General features: G+C 44.3%; 1 protein-coding gene across 5 annotated transcripts in view; it reads right to left on the bottom strand.

The window, feature by feature from the left end:
- The window catches only part of MAP9 (microtubule associated protein 9), an 83659-nt gene that overhangs the window by 54133 nt on the left and 17233 nt on the right, over positions 1–12293 (bottom strand). The gene's annotated exons all lie outside the window — the stretch shown is intronic.

The raw sequence follows: 12293 nt of genomic DNA on the forward strand, positions 1-12293 counted from the left end.
ATTGTTCTTGATAGAAAGTAGAGCATAACTTTATTTTTTATTTATCTATTAAACTTGCATTCTGCCCATCTCACCAGAGGTGACTCGAGGCACCTTTCAGACATTCAATTAAAATACATTATAAAACATTAAAAAAATAAATAAGGATCACAAATTTAAAAACCAATTAAAGAAAAACTAACCAGGATGAAGTGAGGAGGAGGGCTGCTATCTACTCCATCAGCCACTTCCAACGTGGCACACCCCAACTGAGTTCAGACTAATTAGCACAGCCAAGTCTTCAAGGCCTTTTGGAAGGCCTAAAGGGTGAGTACAGATCTCATTGTGTGGGCATGATATTCCACATGGAAGGAGCCACAGCAGAAAAGGCTCTTCTTTTGGATCCCAGCGTCCCCAGCCTGCCTCTTCTACTAGCATGGTGGATCAGGCTAATCCCATCAAGGTGAGGTGGTTTCTCAGACAGCCTAGATCCATGACATAAAAGACTTTAAAGGTGATAACCAACACCTTAAATTGGACCCAGAAGTAATCTGGCAATCAGTGCTGCTCACAGAACAGCAATGTAACGGTCCATGCAGCAGATGTTTCTTGCTACTCTTTAAAAATAGCCCTAGCTTACCATCTGTTAAGGATGATATATAACTATGATTGATAATATAATCATGATCTCCATGTTGGGGAGATCAAGGTCAAATGCAGAAAAAGAGAAGAAGCAACTACTATTTTTCTAATAAATCTGGAAATCTTAAGTCTTAAATACCTTTTTGTATACTCAAGTATATTATAAATTTACTAAAGTAATATAATACAGCAAGCATTTAATAACTGCAACCCTGGAATTTTTTATCACCTAGGTCAGGGGTAGGCAACCTTGGCTCTTTTATGACTCGTGGACTTCAACTCCCAGAATTCCTGAGCCAGCTGGAGCCAAGGTTGCCTACCCCTGACCTAGGTAATCTGAGACAAGTGTACCGGATTTTCCGGCGTATAAGACGACTGGGCGTATAAGACGACCCCCAACTTTTCCAGTTAAAATATAGAGTTTGGGCTATACTCACCGTATAAGACTACCCCTCTTCCAATGCACACCAAATAAAAATTTAAAAACATCAGATTTGATTTCAATATGGTAATTTTAATTCAAATGCTTATGACATGCAGGTACTTAGCAGAAAAACTGTCATTTATAAACATAAGGCTGTCATCAAACATATAAACATAAAACAGTGCAAGTGGATTAAACTTTTCCTAATTCACTCTAAAGCTGAAAGGAAGGATAAGACAATAAAAACATGGGAGCTGCCATGCTGTTTGTTTTCTAAGCTGTCAACCAAACTGAACTGATGATGAGAGGAGGAAGATAAAAAAACAATAGAAAGAGCAAGTGCCGGGCAAGTCCCTGGCGAGTCAGCAACGCACGCCTCCTTTCTCCCTCCAATCCTTCCTTCCCACCCCGATTTCCAGCTCGGAAAATGCAAAGCGTGTGTGTGCGTGCGCGTGACCTCCTTTCCCTCTTCCCTCTCCCTTCAATCCTCCCAGCTCAGAAAGCAGCGAGGAGAAGCGTGCGCACACACACACACACACACACACGCCTCCTTTCCCTCTTCCCTCTCCCTCCAATCCTTCCCCCTCACCCTGATTTCCAGCTCAGAAAGTGCAAAGAAGCGAGGAGAAGTGTGTGTGTGTGTGTGTGCGCGCGCGCACACACACACACAAACACACGCACGCACGCAGGCACGCCTCCTTTCTCCCTCCAATCCTTCCTTCCCACCCCGATTTCCAGCTCGGAAAATGCAAAGCGTGTGTGTGTGTGTGCGCGTGGCCTCCTTTCCCTCTTCCCTCTCCCTCCAATCCTCCCATCTCAGAAAGCAGCGAGACGCGTGTGCACACACACACAACACACACACGCCTCCTTTCCCTCTTCCCTCTCCCTCCAATCCTCCCAGCTCAGAAAGCAGCGAGAAGCGTGCGCACACACACACAGACACACACACCTCCTTTCCCTCTTCCCTCTCCCTCCAATCCTTCCCCCCCACCCTGATTTCCAGCTCAGAAAGTGCAAAGAAGCGAGAAGTGTGTGTGTGTGTGTGTGCGCACGCGCGCACTCACACACACAAACACACACACGCACGCACGCCTCCTTTCTCCCTCCAATCCTTCCTTCCCACCCCGATTTCCAGCTCGGAAAATGCAAAGCGTGTGTGTGTGTGTGTGCGCGTGGCCTCCTTTCCCTCTTCCCTCTCCCTCCAATCCTCCCAGCTCAGAAAGCAGCGAGAAGCGTGTGCACACACACACAACACACACACGCCTCCTTTCCCTCCTCCCTCTCCCTCCAATCCTTCCCTCCCACCCTGATCTCCAGCTCGGAAAGTGCGAAGCAGCAGCGAGGAGACAGATTGAGACCCACAGTCATTTACCAGCCTGTGACTTCAAGTTAGCAAAAAGCAGCTGCAAACCACACGCCTGCTAGAGGTGAGCCCCTGCTAGAGGTGAGCCGCGGGGACGGATTGCTGAAACAAACAGCTTAGAGTTTAATTGCTCTCCCCACTGCCACTCTACCAATCAAGGACTCTTTTTGAGTGGGGGGGGAGAGAAAACTTGATGAGTAATATACCAAACCACATGTGTAAAGGAATAAAATAGAATACCCGTATTTTCCGTCGTATAAGACGACTCGGCGTATAAGACGACCCCCAACTTTTAAGAAGGTTTTTGTGGCCTAGAAAGTCGTCTTATACGCCGGAAAATACGGTATTTATAATTTTAGTGTTTGTTGATTTTACTTAATTAAATCTAGATACTTAAAATGTATTTAAACCCAACAAGAGAAATATTGATTCCATGGAAGAAAGAATATAATGTAGCGCAGATGAAAATTTTTCAAGAGACTTTATTTTCTGTCATGTTATAGCACTGGACATGAATGCCATGGGAGGGAGGGATGGAGGGAGGGAGGAAGGAAGGAAAAAGGGTTAGGGAAGGGGACTTCCACAATGGATTGTGCTGGATTGGCAATACACTGCTTTAAAGCTGGATTGGAAGTGATCTTAAACATTAACCTATTTTAAAATCATTTACAATTTTATTAAAAAATGTTTTCTCTAGTTCTAGGGTATCAAACTGCTGACCTGTGGGCCAGACATGTCATGGCAAAATCACGCCCACCCCGTTACTGGCAATGGAAAAAAAGTTGTGATACATCGCAACACATTATGTGATGTTGCGAGTTTGACACCCTTGCTCTATTCTTAAATTTATCAAAATATGAATATATATTGGCATATAATTGTGAAAGAATTACAAAATAATTGGAACATTTAGGAATACAGTCAGCAGAATTTTGCACATTCAACGATCCCAATTCTCATAGCAAAATACCTCACTTTGCCCTAAAATCACAGAATGAAACAGTTAGATCTAGTAGTAGTAGTAGCAGTAGTAGTAGTAGTAGTAGTAGTAGTAGTAGTAGTAGTAGTAGTAGTAAAATTGGAAGGGACATAGGAGGTCATCTAGTCCAACCCCCTGCTCAGGTAGGAAACCCTATACCATTTCGGACAAATGGCTGTCCAGTCTCTTCTTAAAAACTTCCAGTGTTGGAGCATTCACCGCTTCTGGAGGCAGGTTGATCCAGTGGTTAATTGTTCTAACGGTCAGGAAGTTATTCCTTAGTTCTAGGTTGCTTCTCTCCTTGATTAGTTTCCATCCGTTGCTTCTTGTCCTGCCTTATAAACTTTCAATCAGCAAGTGAATAATCACTTCTTCTATAGCAACTAGTACTTGGGTTTCATCAATGCAAAACACAAATTGCAAGACAAATAGCCACACAATCATGATTTATATTTAAACTATGAAAACTGGCTTAATGATATACATCAGCAGCAACACAGGCTTTTTATAATAGAAATTTAATTTAGAAAAGAGGCTATAAATCAATATCTATCTATCTATCTATCTATCTATCTATCTATCTATCTATCTATCTATCTATCTATATCAATATCTATATAAATATCTATATATCTATATATATATATACAGGTGAAACTTGAAAAATTAGAATATCGTGCAAAAGTTCATTTATTTCAGTAATGCAACTTAAAAGGTGAAACTAATATATGAGATAGACTCATTACATGCAAAGCAAGATAGTTCAAGCTGTGATTTGTCATAATTGTGATGATTATGGCTTACAGCTCATGAAAACCCCATGTCAGAATCCAATTATATTTCATCTCTAGTTATCAACTATAGAAAACCCCATTTCTGCCTTCCCTGGATTCTGCCATACGGTGGAGGGAAGGGGGTGAACAAAGGGGCTTTATGGCCCTCACTTCCTTTAGTACACTTCAAAGAGACTGAATGTGGATATCGCCAAAAGGACAAACCATAAGAATGGGGCTATTACCTTTCATGTAGTTCTCTCTGAAGTCTCCATCCAGCCAGCAGTAAGGAAAAGGGCGTGGGCGTGTAATGCCTGAGACTGTCGCTGGAAGAAGGGGGTGATTGGGTGGGGCTACTGGGGAACCCCTTCAAACCTTGATTGGGAGAGCTTGGACCCCAAGTCCTGTCTAGAATGCCTGCAACCATTTTCTCTTAATAAAGGATGCCTGTTGGAAGAATTATTCCAAGAGTTCTGTCTTCTTAAGATGCAAAGTGGGGTGGGTCCTTACATTAGACAGGACTTGCAAAATTAATCCACCTGGAAGGGAGACCCTTGCCGGGGGATTTTGCAAAAAATTACCATGTAAGACAATGGAGCAAGAAAGGGGGAAAACTCCCTGGAAAGAGAGTCGCTACCCCAACTGGAACCTTGCCGGATGTTGGGATCCAAGAGGTCAGATTCCTCAGGAGAAGAAGTGGTGGAGACACGGCACCACAAGCCTCGCTGGTCAATGGGTGTTGGAAAGAAAAGTGAGTGGGGAAAGGAATCAAGAAAGGTGACCCTGAGACGGGGGGCCAAGCAACCAGAATGGAAGCAGGAGATGGAGAAATCCCTGCACGCAAGTGAAGAGGGAGAAAGCTGGGCACTGTACTCATACTGGATCCTAGAGAAAGCTATTGACCTGATGAAGAGAACTCTCAGCCCCCTGGAGGGAAATAGCCAGGAATTTTATAGTGGAATTGCCAGAAAGCAATGGGAATACTGTTGTCTGGACAGTCACGGACTTGTTTTCCAAACAGGTGCACTTTATCCCCTGCCAAAAGATTCCCACTGCAAAAGCCTTAGCAAAACTTTTCGTCCAGCACATTTACAGATTGCACGGGGCACCCCAACGCATCATCTCTGATAGGGGAGTGCAATTTATGTCTGCATTTTGAAAGGAATTTTTATCCCTCTTAGGGACCACTCAGGGACTGACATCTAGCCATCATCCACAAGGGGATGGACAAACAAAACGTTGTCATTCAGTACTTGAGCAATATTTAAGATGTTTTATTAATTTTCAGCAAACAAATTGGACGGACCTACTCCCTTTCGCAGAAGTTGCTTGCAATAATGCAGTCCACTCCAGCACAGGTTACACTCCTTTTCAAATAGCCACCGGTCAAAGTTTCAACCCCATGCCCGAATTAACCCCACAGGAACCGGCGATCCCATCACTGAAAGAATGGATGGAACAATTACAAACACCTGGCCAATAGTTAGAAAAGCACTAGATGAAGCTAGGCAGGGATACAAAGCACAAGCCGATAAAAAAGGGGTTGAGCCTACACCATTCATTATAGGAGAAATGGTGTACTTATCTACAAAATAACTAAAGTCCCTACAGCCTTGTAAAAAACTTGGACCAAAATATATAGGGCCTTTTCCAATTAAAAGAATCATAAACCCAGTAACAGTAGAATTAGAATTATCCAAAAATCTCAGGCAAATACACCCAATTTTTCATTGCAGCTTGCTGAAAAGAGAGCATCAGTCACCTTTACGGCAAAAAATCCCCCCCCCCACCACCTCCAATCATGGTGGAGGGCGAACAACGTTTTGAAATAAAGAAAATCCTTGACTCTAGGCGATATCATGAAGCGACTCAGTACCTAGTTGCCTGGAAACACCTCCCTGCCTCACAAAACGAGTGGGTCCATGAACGTCATGTCAGAGCCCCGAAGCTATTAAAGAAGTTTCACACAGAGTACCCTAACAAGCCTGACTAACTTTTATACCTGTTTTGTTTTCTTTCAGGTGGATCTGTCTTTTTTTTAGGGGGGCAGGATATCAGAATCCAATTATATTTCATCTCTAGTTATCAACTATAGAAAACCCCATTTCTGCCTTCCCTGGATTCTGCCATATGGTGGAGGGAAGGGGGCGAACAAAGGGGCTTTATGGCCCTCACTTCCTTTAGTACACTTCAAAGAGACTGAATGTGGATATCGCCAAAAGGACTAACCATAAGAATGGGGCTATTACCTTTCATGTAGTTCTCTCTGAAGTCTCCATCCAGCCAGCAGTAAGGAAAAGGGGGTGGGAGTGTAATGCCTGAGACTGTCGCTGGAAGAAGGGGGTGATTGGGTGGGGCTACTGGGGAACCCCTTAAAACCTTGAATGGGAGAGCTTGGACCCCAAGTCCTGTCTAGAACGCCTGCAACCATTTTCTCTTAATAAAGGATGCCTGTTGGAAGAATTATTCCAAGAGTTCTGTCTTCTTAAGATGCAAAGTGGGGTGGGCCCTTACATTAGACAGGACTTGCAAAATTAATCCACCTGGAAGGGAGACCCTTGCCGGGGGATTTTGCAAAAAAATACCATGTCAGACAATGGAGCAAGAAAGGGGGAAAACTCCCTGGAAAGAGAGCCGCTACCCCAACTGGAACATTGCCGGATGTTGGGATCCGAGAGGTCAGATTCCTCAGGAGAAGAAGTGGTGGTGACACGGGACCACAAGCCTCGCTGGTCAATGGGTGTTGGAAAGAAAAGTGAGTGGGGAAAGGAATCAAGAAAGGTGACCCTGAGACGGGGGGCCAAGCAACCAGAATGGAAGCAGGAGATGGAGAAATCCCTGCACGCAAGTGAAGAGGGAGAAAGCTGGGCACTGTACTCATACTGGATCCTAGAGAAAGCTATTGACCTGATGAAGAGAACTCTCAGCCCCCTGGAGTGAAATAGCCAGGGATTTTATAGTGGAATTGCCAGAAAGCAATGGGAATACTGTTGTCTGGACAGTCACGGACTTGTTTTCCAAACAGGTGCACTTTATCCCCTGCCAAAAGATTCCCACTGCAAAAGCCTTAGCAAAACTTTTCGTCCAGCACATTTACAGATTGCACGGGCCACCCCAACGCATCATCTCTGATAGGGGAGTGCAATTTACGTCTGCATTTTGAAAGGAATTTTTATCCCTCTTAGGGACCACTCAGGGACTGACATCTAGCCATCATCCACAAGGGGATGGACAAACAGAACGTTGTCATTCAGTACTTGAGCAATATTTAAGATGTTTTATTAATTTCAGCAAACAAATTGGACGGACCTACTCCCTTTCCAGAAGTTGCTTACAATAATGCAGTCCACTCCAGCACAGGTTACACTCCTTTTCAAATAGCCAACCGGTCAAGTTTCAACCCATGCCAGAATTAACCCCACAGGAACCAGCGATCCCATCACTGAAAGAATGGATGGAACAATTACAAAACACCTGGCCAATAGTTAGAAAAGCACTAGATGAAGCTAGGCAGGCATACAAAGCACAAGCCGATAAAAAAAGGGTTGAGCCTACACCATTCATTATAGGAGAAATGGTGTACTTATCTACAAAATAACTAAAGTCCCTACAGCCTTGTAAAAAACTTGGACCAAAATATATAGGCCTTTTCCAATTAAAAGAATCATAAACCCAGTAACAGTAGAATTAGAATTACCAAAAATCTCAGGCAAATACACCCAATTTTTCATTGCAGCTTGCTGAAAAGAGAGCGTCAGTCACCTCTACAGCCAAAAATCCCCCCCACCACATCCAATCATGGTGGAGGGCGAACAACACTTCAAAATAAAGGAAATCCTTGACTCTAGGAGATATCATGGAGCGACTCAGTACCTAGTTGCCTGGAAACACCTCCCTGCCTCACAAAACGAGTGGGTCCATAAACGTCATGTCAGAGCCCCGAAGCTATTAAAGAAGTTTCACACAGAGTACCCTAACAAGCCTGACTAACTTTTATACCTGTTTTGTTTTCTTTCAGGTGGATCTGTCTTTTTTTTAGGGGGGCAGGATATCAGAATCCAATTATATTTCATCTCTAGTTATCAACTATAGAAAACCCCATTTCTGCCTTCCCTGGATTCTGCCATATGGTGGAGGGAAGGGGGTGAACAAAGGGGCTTTATGGCCCTCACTTCCTTTAGTACACTTCAAAGAGACTGAATGTGGATATCGCCAAAAGGACTAACCATAAGAATGGGGCTATTACCTTTCATGTAGTTCTCTCTGAAGTCTCCATCCAGCCAGCAGTAAGGAAAAGGGCGTGGGCGTGTAATGCCTGAGACTGTCGCTGGAAGAAGGGGGTGATTGGGTGGGGCTACTGGGGAACCCCTTCAAACCTTGATTGGGAGAGCTTGGACCCCAAGTCCTGTCTAGAACGCCTGCAACCATTTTCTCTTAATAAAGGATGCCTGTTGGAAGAATTATTCCAAGAGTTCTGTCTTCTTAAGATGCAAAGTGGGGTGGGTCCTTACATTAGACAGGACTTGCAAAATTAATCCACCTGGAAGGGAGACCCTTGCCGGGGGATTTTGCAAAAAAATACCATGTCAGACAATGGAGCAAGAAAGGGGGAAAACTCCCTGGAAAGAGAGCCGCTACCCCAACTGGAACATTGCTGGATGTTGGGATCCGAGAGGTCAGATTCCTCAGGAGGAGAAGTGGTGGTGACACGGGACCACAAGCCTCGCTGGTCAATGGGTGTTGGAAAGAAAAGTGAGTGGGGAAAGGAATCAAGAAAGGTGACCCTGAGACGGGGGGCCAAGCAACCAGAATGGAAGCAGGAGATGGAGAAATCCCTGCACGCAAGTGAAGAGGGAGAAAGCTGGGCACTGTACTCATACTGGATCCTAGAGAAAGCTATTGACCTGATGAAGAGAACTCTCAGCCCCCTGGAGTGAAATAGCCAGGGATTTTATAGTGGAATTGCCAGAAAGCAATGGGAATACTGTTGTCTGGACAGTCACGGACTTGTTTTCCAAACAGGTGCACTTTATCCCCTGCCAAAAGATTCCCACTGCAAAAGCCTTAGCAAAACTTTTCGTCCAGCACATTTACAGATTGCAGGGGGCACCCCAACGCATCATCTCTGATAGGGGAGTGCAATTTACGTCTGTATTTTGAAAGGAATTTTTATCCCTCTTAGGGACCACTCAGGGACTGACATCTAGCCATCATCCACAAGGGGATGGACAAACAAAACGTTGTCATTCAGTACTTGAGCAATATTTAAGATGTTTTATTAATTTTCAGCAAACAAATTGGACGGACCTACTCCCTTTCGCAGAAGTTGCTTACAATAATGCAGTCCACTCCAGCACAGGTTACACTCCTTTTCAAATAGCCACCGGTCAAAGTTTCAACCCCATGCCAGAATTAACCCCACAGGAACCAGCGATCCCATCACTGAAAGAATGGATGGAACAATTAGAAAACACCTGGCCAATAGTTAGAAAAGCACTAGTTGAAGCTAAGCAGGGATACAAAGCACAAGCCGATAAAAAAAGGGTTGAGCCTACACCATTCATTATAGGAGAAATGGTGTACTTATCTACAAAATAACTAAAGTCCCTACAGCCTTGTAAAAGACTTGGACCAAAATATATAGGCCCTTTTCCAATTAAAAGAATCATAAACCCAGTAACAGTAGAATTAGAATTACGCAAAAATCTCAGGCAAATACACCCAATTTTTCATTGCAGCTTGCTGAAAAGAGCGCATCAGTCACCTTTACGGCCAAAAATGCCTCCCCCACCACCTCCAATCATGGTGGAGGGCGAACAACATTTTGAAATAAAGGAAATCCTTGACTCTAGGAGATATCATGGAGCGACTCAGTACCTAGTTGCCTGGAAACACCTCCCTGCCTCATAAAACGAGTGAGTCCATAAACGTCATGTCAGAGCCCCGAAGCTATTAAAGAAGTTTCACACAAAGTACCCTAACAAGCCTGACTACCTTTTATACCTGTTTTGTTTTCTTTCAGGTGGATCTGTCTTTTTTTTAAGGGGCGAGGATATCAAAACCATTAGATTTCATCTCTAGTATTATCAACTATAAAAACCCCTTTCTGCCTTCCTGGATTCTCAATGTGGAGGGAGAGGGGGCGAACAACGGGGCTTTATGGCCCTCGGACTTGCGCTTTCGTACACTTCAAAAAGAGACTGAATTGTATATCGCCAAAATGACTACCATAAGAGGCTATCACTTTTCAGTGTAGTTTCTCTCTGAGAGTCTCCATCCCCCGCATAGAAAGGAAGGCGTGGGCGTGGTAATGCCTAGACTGTCGCTGGAAGAAGGGGTGATGGGTGGGCTACTGGGGAACCCCCCTTCAAAACCTTGATTGGAAGCTTGACCCCATCCTGTCTAAATGCCTGCAAACCATTTTCTCTTATAAGGATTCCTGTTGGAAGAATTATTCCAAGAGTTCTGTCTTCTTAAGATGCAAAGTGGGGTGGGTCCTTACATTAGACAGGACTTGCAAAATTAATCCACCTGGAAGGGAGACCCTTGCCCGGGGATTTTGCAAAAAATTACCATGTCAGACAATGGAGCAAGAAAGGGGGAAAACTCCCTGGAAAGAGAGCCGCTACCCCAACCGGAACCTTGCCGGATGTTGGGATCCAAGAGGTCAGAGTCCTCAGGAGAAGAAGTGGTGGAGACACGGCACCACAAGCCTCGCTGGTCAATGGGTGTTGGAAAGAAAAGTGAGTGGGGAAAGGAATCAAGAAAGGTGACCCTGAGACGGGGGGCCAAGCAACCAGAATGGAAGCAGGAGATGGAGAAATCCCTGCACGCAAGTGAAGAGGGAGAAAGCTGGGCACTGTACTCTTACTGATCCTAGAGAAAGCTATGCCTGTGAGAGACTCTCAGCCCCCCTGGAGTGAAATACCCAGATTTTATAGTGAATTGCCAGAAAGCATGGAATACTGGTTGTCTGGACATCCGGACTTGTTTTCCAAACAGGTGCACTTTATCCCCTGCCAAAAGATTCCCACTGCAAAAGCCTTAGCAAAACTTTTCGTCCAGCACATTTACAGATTGCAGGGGGCACCCCAACGCATCATCTCTGATAGGGGAGTGCAATTTACGTCTGCATTTTGAAAGGAATTTTTATCCCTCTTAGGGACCACTCAGGGACTGACATCTAGCCATCATCCACAAGGGGATGGACAAACAAAACGTTGTCATTCAGTACTTGAGCAATATTTAAGATGTTTTATTAATTTTCAGCAAACAAATTGGACGGACCTACTCCCTTTCCCAGAAGTTGCTTGCAATAATGCAGTCCACTCCAGCACAGGTTACACTCCTTTTCAAATAGCCACCGGTCAAAGTTTCAACCCCATGCCAGAATTAACCCCACAGGAACCGGCGATCCCATCACTGAAAGAATGGATGGAACAATTACAAAACACCTGGCCAATAGTTAGAAAAGCACTAGATGAAGCTAGGCAGGGATACAAAGCACAAGCCGATAAAAAAGGGGTTGAGCCTACACCATTCATTATAGGAGAAATGGTGTACTTATCTACAAAATAACTAAAGTCCCTACAGCCTTGTAAAAAACTTGGACCAAAATATATAGGGCCTTTTCCAATTAAAAGAATCATAAACCCAGTAACAGTAGAATTAGAATTATCCAAAAATCTCAGGCAAATACACCCAATTTTTCATTGCAGCTTGCTGAAAAGCGAGCATCAGTCACCTTTACGGCAAAAAATCCCCCCCACCACCACCTCCAATCATGGTGGAGGGCGAACAACGTTTTGAAATAAAGAAAATCCTTGACTCTAGGCGATATCATGAAGCGACTCAGTACCTAGTTGCCTGGAAACACCTCCCTGCCTCACAAAACGAGTGGGTCCATGAACGTCATGTCAGAGCCCCGAAGCTATTAAAGAAGTTTCACACAGAGTACCCTAACAAGCCTGACTAACTTTTATACCTGTTTTGTTTTCTTTCAGGTGGATCTGTCTTTTTTTTAGGGGGGCAGGATATCAGAATCCAATTATATTTCATCTCTAGTTATCAACTATAGAAAACCCCATTTCTGCCTTCCCTGGATTCTGCCATATGGTGGAGGGAAGGGGGTGA

Source organism: Crotalus tigris, unplaced genomic scaffold (assembly GCF_016545835.1).
Source record: "Crotalus tigris isolate CLP2741 ecotype Arizona unplaced genomic scaffold, ASM1654583v1 scf7180000019504.2031707, whole genome shotgun sequence".
Lineage (NCBI taxonomy): Eukaryota > Metazoa > Chordata > Lepidosauria > Squamata > Viperidae > Crotalus > Crotalus tigris.